The sequence below is a fragment of the Antechinus flavipes genome, chromosome 3, assembly GCF_016432865.1.
Source record: "Antechinus flavipes isolate AdamAnt ecotype Samford, QLD, Australia chromosome 3, AdamAnt_v2, whole genome shotgun sequence".
Taxonomy (NCBI): Eukaryota; Metazoa; Chordata; class Mammalia; order Dasyuromorphia; family Dasyuridae; genus Antechinus; species Antechinus flavipes.
This window is the reverse complement of record NC_067400.1, coordinates 305,263,016-305,281,363: the sequence shown is the minus strand read 5'-3', so window position 1 is coordinate 305,281,363 and position 18,348 is coordinate 305,263,016. Positions and strand designations below refer to the sequence as shown.

The 18,348-nt window shown below is 35.9% G+C and overlaps 1 protein-coding gene across 1 annotated transcript in view; it reads right to left on the bottom strand.

Annotated features, from left to right (window-relative positions):
* Window positions 1–18,124, bottom strand: part of SLC35A5 (solute carrier family 35 member A5) — a 49,060-nt gene extending 30,936 nt beyond the window's left edge. The window contains exon 1 of the mRNA XM_051985289.1: window positions 17,876–18,124. The gene's annotated coding sequence lies outside the window, so the exon portion shown is untranslated. The remainder of the gene's footprint in view (window positions 1–17,875) is intronic.
* Between the last annotated feature and the right edge of the window lie 224 nt (window positions 18,125–18,348).

Below are 18,348 nucleotides of genomic sequence, written 5' to 3'. Positions count from 1 at the left end.
TTATATGGATGAGAATAGCAAAGTTATTCACACCTAATTATCCCACAACATTGTGATTACTTCATACAGTGTACATTTCATTTTGCATGAAAGACTTTCCAAATTTTTCAGAGAGCATCTTGCTCATCATTTCTCATAGAACAATAGGATTCCCTCATTATCACGTATTACAATTTATTCAACTCTCAATTTCCAATTTTTTTGGCCTGAGAAAAGAGATGCTATAAATATTTGTATACATATAGGTCCTTTTCCTTTTTAAAAAATCTCCTTTGGGATATTTCCTCTTCTTCTCCTCACAGCCTATCCCCAATATTGTCACCCCTTTGAGATCACTTTCTACTTATACTGTATTTATCGTGTGTACCTAGTTTTATTTTTTGCATCTTGTATATATAGGTCCTTTTCTAAAAATCCCTTTTGGGATTCATGCCTAGTAGTGGTATTGTTTGGTCAAAGGATATACACTATTTTATAGTCTTTTAGGCATAGTTCAGAATCATTGATCATTTAACAATTGGGGAATTGCTACAGATTACCCCTCCCCCAATATGGCCTTCCTTCTATCATCCTTCCCCCTTTTTATATTCCTTTCCTCTTTTACTTTCCTGCAGGATAAGATGGATCTCTATACTCATCCTGAATGTATATGTTATTTCTTCTTTGAACTAATTCTGATGAGAGTAAGGTTCATCCATTCTGTCTCTTCCCCTTCACTGTAAAGCTTTTTATTTCCTCTTTTATAGTAGATAATTTATGAACATTATATCTCTACCTTTACCTTTCTCCCTTATATTCCTCTCTCACCCCTTAATTTTTTTTAGATATCATTTCTTCACACAGCTGTGCCCTCTATCTACATATACTCATTCCAACTGCCATAATGACAAAGTTCTTATGTTACAAATATCATCCTTCCATGTACGAATGTAAATAGATAAACTTTATTAAGTCTCTTATGATTTCTTTTTCCTGATTACCTCCTTATGGATCTTTCCTACAGAACTTCCAAGTTGTCTTCAGCTGGAAAATTGTTTAATTCCAACTTCTGGTGGTTTCTGATGCTCTAAAATTTGCTTAGAGTCATTATTTAAAGGAATTTGGAAGAATTTAGAGGAGAGCTCAGAGGAGTTCCTGACTTTATTCTGCCATCAAAGATTCTGTCTCCCAGATTATCTTTTGAAAAATCATCCCTCACTTTTTGCACCAGGTGAAAAAATTTCTAATCACACTTTAGGTTGATTAGACAGATAGTGTAGCTGAATAGTCTGATGCTATTCATTATAGTATAATAAAAAGTCAATTCAAAATAAAACAGAGTACCCAACACATACAGTAGAATGCATAAAAAGTCAACACAAGAAGATTAGATACAGTTTACTATAGTTAAATGTACAGGGGCACTTTTGTCATAGCTCAAATGAAAACTGAAAAGGTAAAAGATTTTTATCATCAAATGAAGAGTTCTATGTATTTTTCTATGTATTAATAGAATAATAAAAATGATTAGTAAAATACCATCAAGTAAACCTGATTCAATTATTTGATTTTAAAAAGATTCCATTTTGCCCCTCCCTTTTTTAACATATAATTCATTTCTAATTATCATCTATTTTCTGAATAGTTTTACACTCAATGTTAATTAAATTGGTCTGATCAGATGATATTCACCAACTTTTTCTTAACTGTGTTTCTCCTACATTTTTATCAAACAAATTTTCTATGGCATTTTGAAGTTTGCAGTGTATGCTTCATATAGATGACCCCATATTTAAGGTTTATAACAAGCTTGGAAGGCAGGGATGAAGATATTTTATAATCTGAGGAATAGAGACATTGAGCCACTTGCCTTTGGTCACATAGTAAGGATCACAAGAAAGAATTTGCAGGCTGATTATCCTGATCCCAAAAACATTCAATTCATTGTATAGTGCTGTACTACATATATACTGTTACATAATTTACCATTATCACATTTGCTAGTGCGATAAATTCTCTTAAAATAAAACCTTCAATGATTTGAAAATTTAAAAAATTTAGAGCTATTAAAGGAGGCATACATTTACTTACTGTTTCCAGAGACAAAGTGTTTCAGTTTCAGGACATAGTTTATCTCAGGTTAATCTATATTATAGGAGGTTAGAGTTCAGCTTTGGAACAGACTTTAGTGCTTCGTAATATTTTTTTTTTTTAATCAATGTTCTTGTTGACAATTTTGCCACATTGATTTAATCATGGACACGGATTTTATTCAGAATATGAAATATTATTACAGAAGAGATATCATTATCTTTGATAAAGTTGACTCATTATAGAATAGAAATGATTTTTATATCTCATTACATTGAAAACTATGTTTTAAGTTCTATTAAAAGTCAAAGACAAAGGAATGATAAAATGAGATAGCATTTCTGGACTCTACTATATTGATTGCCTGTAGGAGTCCATAATAGCAAAGTCACATGCCATACTGTACTATCCCCTCACCCCAGAAGAGATTCAGAAACTATAGATCTAAAGCAACAAACTCACAAAAACAATGAAAAGATTAGTTTTACTAAGGACCTTGTTACTACTCTTTGAAAAAAAGTTCCTGATTCAGAGAATAACTGGAATTAGTTATTCTGGTTTTTGACATCATGTAGGGTCCCTCAGATACTTTCCTAAGACTCTTGGATCAGGGCAAGTTATTTCTGGACTTTCTCTAGGATTCCTCATGACTTGGATCTGCTTGACCTGCAAGACTTCCTGATTTCTACCTTCCATATTATGGATGATATGAAGGTGTTTCTTCAGGAAATCAATTCTGATACTCCCCTTAGACCCAATGTTTCTAATTGGGACATTTTTTGGCTGAGCTGATAGTAGGTTAGGACAAAAGAGGCCTGTGGCAACTCCCACCAAATTCCCTCTTCAACTTGGTGATGGTGATGCTTCATTTTATTATGGATTTGCTCTATGTTAAGTAGTATAGGCACCCTGGCCAAGCTATATCATTTCCTACCCTACTTTGTATCTCCCACCACCTTTAATTAATTGAAGAAAATTCCTGAATTTTTCAACTCCATTTTTTCCCTCACATATCAAATCTAATCAAGGTATCCAAAAGTCAAAGAACGGAAGGAAGAACAATATTCCATATCCCATTTGTGTGCCTTTAATATTCACTCCCATGTCTTTAATCAATTAGCATTTATTACATGCAGGGCATTGTATTAGTAGCTAAAGATAGAGAAAAAGCAAAACCAACAACAGTTCCTACCTTTAAGAAGCTTATATTCTAAGCTTACATGTCTCATTATAGACAATGCATATAAATTAAAATATGCAAGATAAATAAGGAGTAGATGAAAGGTAACCTTACAATGTATGGCACTAATAGAAGACTAGCAAAGGCCTCTTGAAGGAGGGAGCATTTGAGCTGAATCTTAAAGGAAGCTAAAGAATCCAAAAATCAAAGAATGGAAGGGAGAACATTCAAGGCACTGAATATCATGGGCAAAGTTAAGGAATAGGAAATGGTTTATCATGGACAAGGGACATTAAGTGGACCATTATGGCCGCATTATGTTATTCATAGAAAATAGCAGGATATAAAAAGTAGTACAAGTTGTAAAATGAGATTTAAATGTCAAAGACTTCTATATTTGATCCTGTGAGTAATAGAGAGCCAATGGAATTTATTTAGTGCTTTAAGAAAATCAGACATATGCTTTAAAAAAATCACTTTGACATCTATATAGATATGAATTTGAATATTAAAAGATTTGAAACATGGAGAGCAATTAGGAAACTAATGCAGTGGTTCATACATGAGGTGATGAAGGCATGAACCAGGATGGTGGCTGTGCAAGGGGAATGCCTATAAAAAGATTATGGAAGGAGAAGGAAGGAAGATTTGGTAAGTGATTAGATATGTGAAATAATTGAGAGAAGAGTTGAGGGGGCAAATCTGGCAGTCTAGGCAATACAGAGAAGTTTTGAAAAAAGGAGAATTTGGAGGTAAAGATAACAAATTCTGTTTTGAACCCGTTGAGTTTGAAAAACCTATGGATTGTCATTGAAATATCCAACAGGCAATTAATAATGCTGGACTGGTGCTGAGGAAAGAGATTAGGCCTAGATAAACAAGGAATCAAGCAAAGATGGTAACTAATTTCATGGAAGTGATAAAAAAGCTAAGCAGGAAGAGAAAAGTGAACATGAGCAAATCTCTTAACCTTTCTGCTTTTCAGATCATTATACTGTAGTATCTTTCTCATAGACTTTCTCATATAAGGTTCAAATGGTCTAATGCATATAAAGCACTGCATTCCTCCTCATTTACATGTACCTTAAAATCCTGTTTCTTTTAAAATTCAATTCAGGTGCCCCAGCTACATGAGATCTTTCCAAATCTCCCTAGCTGCTGATATCCTCCTCCTAGAAAAAGAATTTTGTACTTATTTTATATACATTTATATATGTTCTATATTATCTACACTAACAGAATGAAATTTCTCTAAAGGCACCTACTGCTTCATTTTTATCTTTGTATTCCCACAGGGCCTGGCACTTTGTTAGCACTTAATAAAATGATAATATCACTTCAACCTCAAATTATACACTTTAAATACCTATCCACCACTACTAATTGTGGAAGACACATTTTTCAGGATATCCTTGAGAAGAAGGAGAAGGTGGGAGTAGTCATCGGCACCTTGTAGATCAATGAATTTTTGTTCACTGGTGCCTTTCTTATAATAAGACAGGGTTATTAAACCAATATTTATTGAAATCTAAAAGGTAAAAAAATTATCCAAAATCATACAGCTAATTAGAGAAGAGCAAGGACTGGAATCCAGATTTCTTGCTTCACTCTGGCATGCTTTCTCTTATATTCTAACTAGAGAATCAAAAACTTATCATAGCATTATAATAAAGTGTCTCAACATTGAATATAGGGAAAATTTTCTCCCTTCTAAAATTTCTGACATTTCCTGAAGCCAATCCTATTATTGAATCCAAGGGAATCTAAAAATTTATTTAGGTTTTCACTTTTTGTCATTATCAGTATTACTTCCATCTGTATTTTGCTAGTTGGTTTGTACCTTAAGTAGGTTTACTAACCTATTTTCAGAAACAAGTAAGAAGATGCTTTCAGTTTGTCTCTTGAAGGAGAAGGTAAGATTACTGGCAACAGTCAACTAATCAAAGACCCTACATGTAAATCATCTTCTACTTCTATTCATTTATATTACAACATTTATTCATAATGATGCTGAAAAAGTTAAACAATATTCACTTTATTACAAGCTGCTTAAGCTCTTGAGAAAATAGCTGAGTTGACTTCTAAAGAGACTGAAGACTACTGATGAACTTTGATTACATTTATTATTTTAAAAACTTTTTATTCATATATTTGTACAAATAAAACTAATGCAAACAAGATTAGAAGGGAAGCAACAAACTGGGAAAACATTTTCACAGTTAAAGGTTCTGATAAAGGCCTCATTTCCAAAATATATAGAGAACTGACTCAAATTTATAAGAAATCAAGCCATTCTCCAATTGATAAATGGTCAAAGGATATGAACAGACAATTTTCAGAGGATGAAATTGAAACTATTACCACTCATATGAAAGAGTGTTCCAAATCATTATTGATCAGAGAAATGCAAATTAAGACAACTCTGAGATCATTAATCTTGGAGAATTCTGAACAGTTATACTTACAAAGATCTGGCTTTTTATCTGTAAAGTTTTACTTCCTTCTCTTGTTAAAAATTAAAGATGAACCTTCTTGTTGACATAAAATACATTAATCAGTTTCGATGATAAATCTAATATTTGCTTGTCTCTTATTCTCTGTTCTTTAATAGAAATGGTAATTTCTACCTTGAGGAGAAAATTTATTTTACTTATTTTCTAGGCCTTAAAGAAAACATTGCTTATAAGTTCTAAGGCCAGAGAAAATATGGAAAAATTTATTACTGAAGTCTGAATCCCTCAAGCCTCCAACTTTCCCAGGTTATGGGAACAGAAATTAGAGCTAAAATAAATCCTAAGGTAATTTAGTTCAACTCTCTAATTTTACAGATGAGTAAACAACCTCAGAGGGGAAGATGGGTAAAATGTGGCAGATTCGGAATTTTAACTCAGATTTGTGGCCTTCTACAATAAGGAAGTCAAACCCAAAGCTGGGGGCTGTGTCCACTGAAGAGAAAGGGATAACGTAAGGATCATAAGGGTCAAATTTCTTCATCCCTGTGATAGTTAATCATAACGTTTTTTCTCCTCAGTATAAACACACCTACCTTCATTCATCACATTTCCACACTAAGTCACTCCCCCGTTTTGAGCTGGGCTTCACCCCCTTGAGAGCCGTTTGTAACTACATAGCATGTACAGTTTAAAAACTCAGCCTTCCCACTCCATTGTTATATATCCACTCTCAGACCCCAGCTCATCTCAAGACAGTAACAGACCCCTCCAAGAATAGACTCTGCATTTGAGATTGAGACCTTCCCCCTTTTTACTCTGAATGCATTAACATGGATTGTGTGCACAGATACATGTATAAATCCATGGATGCATGGATGAACAGGCATGAATAGGTTGCAACATAAAAATCCTGGTCCACAAAATTAACGTCCAAGTATTGTTTCTTCTACTACATCTACTTCACCTGTCCCTTCTCTTTACTCTAAATGCCACATTAGGTCATCTTCTACCTGGAGCATTCATATAACCTAACTGGCTTCCCAGATTGATCTCTCCCCTCTCTCTAATCCATTCCCAATCATTTTTTTTCTTGGTGTTTTATCAAGTGTCTATTTTTGTTTTTTAATCATTAAGCACTCCAAAGTTACTTTATTAAACATCTACTATGTGCTAGAGATGGGTGGCTTGGTCCTAGGTAGTTAGGTGGGTATTGACTGGAATAGCCTAAAGTACAGCCTAAATGTACTACAGTACAGTCTCTACTCCCTGAGACAAAGAGGGAAGAGCACTAATAGGGTTATCTCTTTAAGAGGATCTTTTGTAAGTAGGCCTTTCATTTCTTGCTGAATTCCTGAAACTGATAAATTCTACAATTAAGGTATCCAATTAGTGGGTCAAGTTACAGTGTCAATGCCCATATTTCTCTCTTATAAAAAAAACCTCCAGGTACCTCTAACTTCCTTGCTAATTCCTACTAGGATCCTAATTCTGTTTAGGGTTAGTTTACCAGTCTATGATGTAATCCCCTAGCTAAACTCATTCTTTACTCCCCTCCTCCACATTTTTTTGTTTGTTTTTAGGAATTTAGTTCTCAAGGCCTTCTGGATTCATAAGCAACTGTGTGTCTTGGGGTAGCAAGTTCAATAGATTTGTCTACCTAATAATATCTTTCCCCTTATTAAATAGCTAACTCACTTTTGGAATTTAGCATGCCAGTCGATAGCATAATAATAATATGTTTGCCTTTTGATTTGGAGGTCTAAGCCTACAAATTCTTTTAAGATACATTGAGACACCCAAAATTAAAACTCCAAGGAATAGCATGGCTAAATTTTAGAACTATCGGACCAAGAAAAAAATATTAGAAGCAGCCAGAAAAAAAAAAAATACAAATACTGAGGAGCCACAATAAGGAATACCCAGAACCTAGAAGCTTCTACTTTAAAGGATTGAAAGGCCTGGAATCTGATATTCTAAAAGGCAAAGGAATTTGGAATGCAGCCAAGAATAAATTACCCTGCTAAACTGAGCATTTTCTTTCAGAGAAGAAGATAGACATTTAATGAAACAGGTGAATTCCATTTATTTCTGATGAAAAGACCAGAGCTAAACAAAAAATCTGATCTCCAAATATAGAACTCAAGAGAAGCATAAAAAGGTAAAAAAGAAAAAAACTCTTGAGAACTGTATTTCTGTTATGGGTATACATAGAGAGTGTATGTATAATTTGATTTTATTGTTATAATATGAAAAAGAAACTAGAGCTAGAAAAAGGAATGTACCAGAAAAAGGGCGAAAGTGGATGTAAAATGAGGGAAATTACATCTCAAGAAGGGGCAAAGAAAACCTATTATAATTGAGAGAAAGAAGGGAGGGAGAATGGACTTTGTGTGAATCTTACTCTCATCAGGTTTGGATCAAAGAAAGAATATTATACATATTTGCTTTCACCAAGAAACTTCTCTCACCTTTTAGAAAAGTGGGAGGGGAAAGGGGAAAAAGGGAAGGGATAGGCTAAATAGAAGGGTAAACAGAAATAGTAAGAGAAAGACATTAGTAAGGGGGAAGGTCTCTAAAAGGGGAAAACTGCTTGAGGCAAGGAATGCTCATAAGTAAAATACTGAGGAGGAAAAAGGGAAAATGAAAGAGAAAAGTATAGTTTGGGGTTAATAAGATGTCAGGAAATACAGAATTAGTAGTTTTAACTGTAAATGTGAATGGGGTGCACTCATCCATAAAGCATAAGCTGATAGCAGACTGGATTAAAAGCCAGATTCCTACAATATGTTGTTTACAAGAAACACATTTACAGCCGAGGAATACATACAGAGTAAAGATAAATGGTTGGAGCAGAATCTATTATGCTTAAGGTGAAGTAAAAAAAGCAGGGATAGTCATCCTGATCTCAGAATCAAGCAAAAACAAAAATTGATCTAATTAAAACAGATAAGGAAAGAAACTATATCTTGCTAAAGAGTACCATAAATAATGAAGCAATATTAATATTAAACATACATGCACCGAGTGGTGTAGCATCTAAATTCCTAAAGGAAAAGTTAAGAGAGTTGTAAGAAGAAATAGACAGCAAAATTATAATAATGGGAGATCTCAACCTGCCCTTTCAGAAATAGATAAAGAGCATAGGAATAAATGGACTTTTCCTTAAAACAGTCAGTAGCATCTATTTAAAACTATCAGCAAGCATCATATGTAATGGGGATAAACTGGAACCATTCCCAATAAGATTGGGGTGGAACAAGGTTTCCCACTATCACCATTACTATTCAATATTATATTAGAAATGCTAGCTTTGGCAATAAGAGAAGAAAAAGAGATTAAAGGAATTAGAGTAGGTAATGAGGAAACCAAATTATCACTCTCTGCAGATGATATTATGGTATACTTAGAGAATGCTAGAGAATCAACTAAAAAATATTAGAAATAATGCACAACTTTAGCAAAGTTGCAAGATATAAAATAAATCCACATAAATCATCAGCATTTTTATACATCACTAACAAAATCCAACAGCAAGAGATACAAAGAGAAATTCCATTTAAAATAACTGTCGATAGGATAAAATATTTGGGAATCTATCTGCCAAGGGAGGGAAAGAACAAAATACTTTCCACACAAATAAAGTCAAATCTAAGCAATTAGAAAAATATCAAGTGCTGTTGGATAGGTCAAGAGAATATAATAAAGATGACAATACTACCTTATCTATTTATTTACTGACTTAAAAAAAAAAAAACAACAACAAAATTCATCTGGAAGAATGGTTAAGAATTTCAAGGGAATTAAAGAAAAGCAAAGCAAATGAAGGTGGCATTGCTGTACCAGATCTAAAACTGTATTATAAAGCAGTAGTCATCAAAACCATTTGGAACTGGCTAAGAAATAAAACAATTGATCAGTGGAATAGGTTAAGTTCACAAAACAAAATAGTCAATGACTATAGCAATCTAGTATTTGACAAACCCAAAGACCCCAGCTTTTGGGATATGAATTCACTATTTGACAAAAACTTCTGGGAAAATTGGAAAGTATGGCAAAAACTAGGCATTGACCCACACCTAACACCATGTACCATGATAAGGTCAAAATGGGTTTATGATCTAGACATAAAGAATGATACTATAAACAAATTAGAAAAACATAGGATAGTTTCTCTCTCAGATCTGTGGAGGAGGAAGGAATTTGCAACCAAAGAAGAACTAGAGATCATTATTGATCACAAAATAGATAATTTTGATTATATTAAGTTAAAAAGTTTTTGTACAAATAAAACTAATGCAGACAAAATCAGAAGGAAAATAATAAACTAGGAAAACATTTTTACATTCAAAGGTTCTGATAAAGGCCTCATTTCTAAAATATATAGAGAACTGACTCAAATTTATAATATTTCAAGCCATTCTCCAATTGATAATGGTCAAAGGAAATGAACAAATAATTTTCAGATGAAGAAATTGAAACTATTTGTAATCATATGAAAGGGTGTTCCAAATCATTACTGATCAGAGAAATACAAATTAAGACAACTCTGAAATACCACTACACATCTGTCAGATTGGCTAAAATGACAGGAAAGGATAATGACAAATGCTGGAAGGGATGTGGGAAAACTGGGACAATGATACGTTGTTGGTGGACCTGTGAACGGATCCAACCATTCTGGACAGTAATTTGGAACTGTGCTCAAAAACTTATCAAACTGTGCATACTCTTTGATCCAGAAGTGTTACTACTGGACTTATATCCCAAAGAGATCTTAAAGGAGGGAAAGGGACCCACATGGGCAAAAATGTTTGTGGCAGCCCTTTTTTTAGTGGCAAGAAACTGGAAACTGAATAGATGCCCATCAATTGGAGAATGGCTGAATAAATTATGATATTTGAATATTATGGAATATTATTGTTCTGTAAGAAACAACCAACAAGATGATTTCAGAGAGGCCTGGAGAGACTTCCATGAACTGATGGTAAATGAAATGAGCAGAACCAGGAAATCATTATACAGGGCAAGAACAAGATTATTCAATGATCAATTCTGATGGATGTGGTTCTCTTCAACAATGAGATGATTCAAATCAGTCCAATTGTTCAGTGATGAAGAGAGCTATCTACACCCAGAGAAAGAACTGTGGGAACTGAGTATGGATCACAACATAGCATTCTCACTCTTTCTTTTGTTGTTTGCTTGCATTTGGTTTTCTTTCTCAGGTTTTTTTTTTCTTTGATCTGATTTTTCTTGTGCAACAAGATAACTGTATAAATATGTATACATATATTGGATTTAACATATTTTAACACATTTAACATGTATTGGACTATGCCATCTAGGGAATGGGGTGGGAGGAAGGAAGGGAAAATTGGGACAAAAGGTTTTGCAAGGGTCAATGTTGAAAAATTACCCATGCTAATGTTTTGTAAATAAAAAGCTTTAATTAAAAAAAAGATAAATAAAAAGAGACAACTGGCCAAAACCCCAATATATTTTTGGAGTCCAAATTCCTCTCCAACATTTGATGGATGTATGGGGGAGTGATAGGGTACAGCTTCTAGGGGAGATATAGCAGCAATCCTAAGGCTACCTGGCCTTAACTGTAAGGCCGCCTGGTCTTGGGAATGTTGTAGTTCCACAAACAATGCTGGCTGCCAGATAACAATCTGTTTGGTCTTAATAACAAAGTTTCTGAGATAATAATAGGGTGCATCCCAAAACACTCTTCAATTCCACCTCTAGGATTACTCTTCAATTCTACCTCTAAGTCATAAAATTAGCATATCAGTGACATGAAGCACCTTACCTCTCTTTTTCCTATAAATTTACCTTCTTGCTTCCGGTTCTTTGCCTGCTTCTTTGGGCAATTGGTGTTGCAACTACAATAAACTCTGCCTCTTGACATGGAGATAAATTTAAGCCTACAAATTCTTTCAAGATATCTTGCAACACCAGTCTGTGGCCCTAACCTTTTGAGGTCTCTTTCTGAACCTCAACATTTGGTAACTCATACAGGGAAAGTCTCGCCTCCCCTGGCTTCACTCCCTCCTTGTCAAGGTAAGCCCCCTATTTTTTTTTCTCCCTCAATCAGATAGCTGGGACACCTAAAGCAACTAGGAAAAAGCTTGTCTGGGTTGTCTTGAAGCGGGTTGTTGTCCCTTTAAGAAACTGATTTGTGAGTCTTTCTGATTGATTTGTGATTCAGATTATTCCCAGCCCCTCCTGGCTGATGCATTATCAATTCAAGAAGCTAGGACCTTTGATTCACAAATCCTGGTCAAAAGCACCCCTTTGAATTCCAATAGGATCACTTAGGCTCTCACAGCCCCCATAGGGGGCTAATTAAATTTAATTAGCTGATTAAAATTAAAATAACTTCTTAGCAGATTTTCAAGATTTTGAGAGCAATGATTAAGAAGTCTGGCAACTAGTCATTTTAAGAGTGCAACAAAAAATTCCTCAAACAATAGTGATAATTCCAGGAATTTACCCCATTCTGAAAGAAAAGAAAAAGAAAAAACAAATGAGATAAATATCATCTTTTTGCTAATCCTTCCTTGATTCCTATCTTGTCTGGGATCTCCTTCTGCTCCTTTGGGAAAGCATCCCAGAAAGTAATAAGGTATTCTACCCACAACCTTGATTGATCAGCATGCTTCACTCCCCAGAGATCTGAGTACATTTTAGTTATGGGGATTGCTAACAAGATAGATACAGCCTAAATTCCTCTGTTTGTTAACTCCTCTCATGTCAGGTAAGATTAAGAAAAGAGAATGCTAAAGAACTGTGGGGAAACTCAAATTCCTCCCTGCCTGTGGAAAAAGGGGAAGCAGCAACAGCCTTAGAGACCCCACATAACTTTGCCCAAATACCTCCCTAACTCATTTTGGGGGAGTAAGGATGGAATGGGAGTAAGGTCCCATGATTAGCATTTTCTGAGTCCTGACACCTGAAATTACCATCAAAGGGATCCTGGTACCTGGCATCCCCAGCCTTTTGCAGATCCTGTCCAGCAACTTCCTGGGAAGAATCCAGATCCCCTGGCACCATCCAGCATGGCAGTGTGAGGTGAGAAAGCTAGTCAGCCTTTGCCTTTTGTAAACCCACCATTCTATGTTTCAGTTGTGGATTTGTATTAGCTATGTAATTTAAGGCAAATTATTTTATCTCTGCCCAGTTTTTTTATTTGTAAAGAGAAATAGTAATGGTTATTGTGAAGATCACATGATTACAAAAGTGCTTAGCATAAAACAAATGCTATATGAAACTGTTATATTGTATGTAATTGCTTCATATTTGATAACTTTACATGGGTTTTTAGATGTGGCCAATATACAATGTCAATGTTGAAATAAATGATGTGTGTGTGTGTGTGTGTGTGTGTGTGTGTGTGTGTGTGTGTAAAATAATTTGGAAGCAAATTCAAATAAATTAAGACCTCCCCAGGACTAGGTGGTTAGTGCATAGAAAAAAGAGAATCTCTTTCTCTTTCTTCCTTCTTCCCTCCTTTCCTGACTGCAGCAGGGATACGTGGATGCAGGGATGAAAAGGAAAGAAAGAAAATACACTCAGTTTAGTGAAATTTGTTATTTGAGGTATATTAATAAAAATAACTTTAAAGGAGCTCTAATCAAAGCCTACTACAAAGAACCTGCTTTTGGGTTATCTAGAGTCAGACTTCTGGGGGCCTGCCAGTAAAAACTGGCATTTTAACCCTTTCCTGGCTCACAAAAGAGAAATATCTCTCCAATTGTGAGAATTGGAAAATAACCAAATGGCAATTCAGTTTGTCTGGAATATTTAGTCAGAATTTAGGGAATCTCATGCACTAAAATCAATTTTAAAATCTGTTCTATCTCAATTTTAAGAATTATCTTGTTTTCTTCCTAAAACAAAAAGGGTAAACTAGATCATCAGCCCTGAGAAATGAGTCTGTTTAGAATATATAGTTTATAAACAAGGAATGTGTTTATTAAGAATCAATATGTTAAACAAAATCTCCTAAGTCCTGATAAGCTTTTAAAAATAATGTTATTTATCCCTAAGCTATGATTAGTAGAATTTGCTATTAGAGATAAAATCTCTTGAAAGTTTAACTGATATTCTTTTTGAGTTCTGAATTTGAATGCCTGATCATTAAGTCAGTAAGCCACCAGAGAAATGCAGAGGGATATCTTCCTGAACTGTGATATGTGATAGGTGGACATCTTAAGTGGTTAAGAGCTGGGAAGAAAACCTTAGCTTCTGCTCAAAGTCAGATCCTTCTGATTCAGTTTCCCAGTTCTGTTTCTTTATTTCAAATCTGACTATTTCTGAATCTGGCTATGAGATGGAATTGTTACTATATGATTGGTTGTCAAACAGACATAAGGGTGCTTTTATCCTGTCATGTATGTGCTCTCAGGGCTGAAGCCCTGAAAGATCAGTTTTGACACTATTATTATCAGGTTAACTGCCCCCTCCCCCTCCCGATCCCATTCTGAAGCCCATCTGGAAGAGGAATACATATTTAGGGGAGAGTTCTCAGATAGATTTTACATATAAGTCCCCTTGCAGGGGCTTCAAATTGCTTTTGGGTTTTGTTGACATCTTACTAAATGGGTAAAAGCCTTCCTTTGCAAGACCAAAAGGGTTCAGAGTTTTTGCTAAAGGAGATCATACCTTATTTTGGCCTGCTCAGCTCTTTACAAAGTAAAGCTTTGTGGTTGAGGCATTTTAAGATTAAGGACCATCTCCACTCTGCCTGTCATCCTCTCTACTCAGTGCTTAATGCCTTTTAAACATTATGGTGCTTGCACCATAGGCCACCTGAGTACTCCTTTCAGTGTATATAATGGCATTGTTCTACCCATTGCCACTACTTCTTTGAGGAGACAAAGCAAGGATTTGGAGGAAATGTTCTTTGATATTTATCCTGAATATCATCTGATACCAGATTCTGACATTCAGCATCACCTGGATACTATTGCCACCATCTTCAAGTCACATGCCTTCTGTCCTTAGCCTGGACCATATTAGGCAGGGCTAGCTCAACGCCCCTTATCAACCTGAAGCAGTTCCAGAAGATGTGATCTTTGTCCCTTTGTCCCAAATGAATTTGGGGTTCAAACTACTGAGAGGGGAATGATAGAGTGCAGTTTCTAGGGAAGATGTAGAGCAAGCCTAAGGCTACTTGGCCTTGGAGTGCTGCAGTTACACAAACAATGCTAGCTGCCAGATAACAATCTGTTAGTTAGTAATAACAACATTTCTGAGATAACAATGAGGAGCATACCACACCACTCTTTAACTTCACCTCTATGACTTCAATTCTACTTCTAAGTCATAAAATGAGCATATCAGTGACATGAAGCACCTTAACTCTCTTTTTCCTATAAATTTACCTTCTTGCTTCTGGTTCTTTGTTAAATACTTTTGGAACTTAGCACACTTCAATTGATGTTATAATTACAATAAACTTTGACCTGATCTGAGGTGGATTCAAGCCTGCAAATTCTTTTGAGACACTTCACAACACTGGTCTGCGACCTCAACCATTTGGAATCTTCTTCTGAACCTTAACGGGGGAATACCAAAACCCCAATACATTTTTGGCATTAATGTTTGTGTACCCCTGTACCCTATCACTAGCACCTGACAAAATGATTTTCCTAGCTGTCAGCTGACCATGTCACTCACTCCTACTCAATAAGTTCCAGCGTCTCCCTATTGAGTCTAGGATTAAATATGTAATTTTTGTTTGTTTAAGTTTTATGTCATACAAAATTACAAGCAAGATAGTACTCATCTATAATTTATAAAGAAGCAAATGCAAGACATTGATATTAGTTTGGACACTGAGGCTCTATAGGATAGGTATCAGCATAACCTCTAAGAACCCAGGGGTTTAAAAACTATGGTTCAATTCAATTCACAATTCAAACAATTATAAAGCACTTGTTATGCATGAGGAGATAGAAACTAATGAGATATCAGTGCAAGCCTTTTAAGAAAAAGAATAACTTCCCTTCTGTGATCCTACCACCTGGGCAACCCTCCCTTAAAAAGGTGGCCTTAGCAGAAAAAGTAGTCTAAAGGGCAGCTAGATGGCATAGTGATAGAATACCAGCTCTGAAGTCAGGAGTACCTGAATTCAAATCTGGTCTCAGAAATCAAGCCATTCTTCAATTGATAAATGGTCAAAGGATATGAACAGAAAATTTTTGGATGATGAAATTGAAACTATTTCTACTCATAAGAAAAGATGTTCCAAATCATTATTGATCAGAAAAATGCAAATTAAGACAACTCTGAGATACCACAACATACCTGTCAGATTCGCTGATGACAGGAAAAGATAATGATGAATGTTGGAGGAGATGTGGGAAAACTGGGACAGTGATGCATTGCTGGTGGAATTGTGAATGGATCCAACCATTCTGGAAAGCAATTTGGAATTATGCCCAAAAATTATCAAACTGTGCATGCCCTTTGATCCAGAAGTGTTACTACTGGGCTTATATCCCAAAGAGATATTAAAGAAGGGAAAGGAATTTGTATGTGCAAAAATGTTTGTGGCAGTCCTTTTTGTAGTGCCTAGAAACTGGAAACTGAATAGATGCCCATCAATTGGAGAATAGCTGAGTAAATTGTGGTATATGAATATTATGGAATATTATTGTTCTGTAAGAAATGACCAGCAGGATGAATACAGAGAGGCTTGGAGAGACTTACATGAAATGATGCTAAGTGAAATGAGCAGAACCAGGAGATCATTATACACTTGAAAAACAATACTATATGAAAATCATTTCTGATGGAAGTGGCTATCTTCAGCAATGAGAGGATCCAAATCAGTTCCAATTGATCAATAATAAACAGAACCAGCTACACCCAGCAAAAGAACACTGGGAAATGAGTATAGACCACAACATAGCATTTGCACTCTTTCTGTTGTTGTTTGCTTGCATTTTTGTTTTTCTTCCCAGGTCATTTTTACCTTCTTTTTAAATCTGATTTTTCTTGTGCAACAAGATAACTATATAAATATGTATACATATATTGCATTTAACATATACTTTAACATTTTTAACATGTATTGGTCTACCTGCCATCTAGGGGAGGGGGTGGAGAGAAGGAGAGGGAAAGTTGGAACAGAAGTTTTTGAAAGGGTAATGTTGAAAAATTACCCATGAATATGCTGTCAATAAAAAATTATAATAATTTTTTTAAAAATCTGGTCTCAGACACTTAACACTTCCTAACTGTGTGACCCTGGGCAAGTCACTTAACCCCAATTGCCTCAGCAAGAAAGAAAGAAAGAAAGAAAGAAAGAAAGAAAGAAAGAAAGAAAGAAAGAAAGAAAGAAAGAAAGGAAAGGAAAGAAAAGAAAAAATAGTTTGAATTTTTAAAATGGCATTAGGAAAGGAAATGATTTTTGTTCTCTGCCATCAAAGAGAACCACCACCATAAGAAGCAGAAACCCCTAAGTTTGTCCGGATTTGTCTTCCTTTCCTTCTCCTGATCTCTCCTCTTAAATAAAAACACGAGAGAATTGATTTTTCGATAAATCTGTTAGGATGGCATAATATATTTAAAGAGAGAAACCCCAGACAGAGAATGGAGGGAACACAAGAATCAGATTCTTAAAAACAAATGATCACGTTTTGTGCCAGATGTTTCCACAAAAGAATAGATACCTCAGCCAGAGGCCAAAATGAAGGGAAGAGAGAAAAAAAGGGGGCTGCGTGGTTAACAAAATTCTCTCTCTAAAAATAAATAAACAAACGTTATTTTGTTAAAAAGACAGAAAAAAATTATATATTTTTTCTTCTTAGGGGACAGAGCCCCAGAAAGAGGCAGAAGGTCCTGAGCATCCTCCTCAGGTTACCTGGCCCCACCTACACCAGCAATTCCCGAGAGCAGCACCCACACAAGGACGCTGTACACTTCCACCAACCCGAAATGACAGCTCCCCCGCGTGCTAGCCCATTCTAAGGGCCAACAAGCCCCGCCCCTAATCACGTGATAAGAACGTTCCCTTTCGTCTCATTCCTCAACCCGGAGGAAAAAAACCTCCACAAACAAACCTCTTCTTACACATGCGCAATGGCTCAGAATTTCTCATTCCCTCCGTGGGCACCTCTGCCTACGCATGCGCTGCTTTCAGTGAGCGGGGCGCTGTTACCTATTCCTGGTGCTGGGTGCACCTGCGTAGAAGGAATTCCATCCTAGGCTGGCGGTAGACGCCAGGCTGGGGAGTGACGGGCAGATGTAGCAGCCGTAAATTTTGAGAATTGTCGAGAAAGGAGAAGGAAATGAGGAGGGGGAAGAAGTAAGGGGAAAAAAAGGGACAGATTAGATCGTTTCTGTTCCCTGAGGTTCAGCTTCTTGAACTGCCAGAAGAATTGGTACCAGAATATTACCGGGCAGGAAATGAACCGATAAGGAAACTCACTGCGCAGTCGCATTGTGTGGGGAGGGGGGAAAATGTTTGTGAAATGGGAGAGAGCTAAGAGAGCCATGTGACTCCTCCCCTTCCCTCCTCGCATCACGTGCAGGAGCAGTCCGGGGTCATGTGAGCCCTCCAATGGCTGCGAGGTTCTAAACTACGGCGAGAGAGGGAAGGAAGGAAGGGGTGCGAGCGTGTGAGAGGCAGGA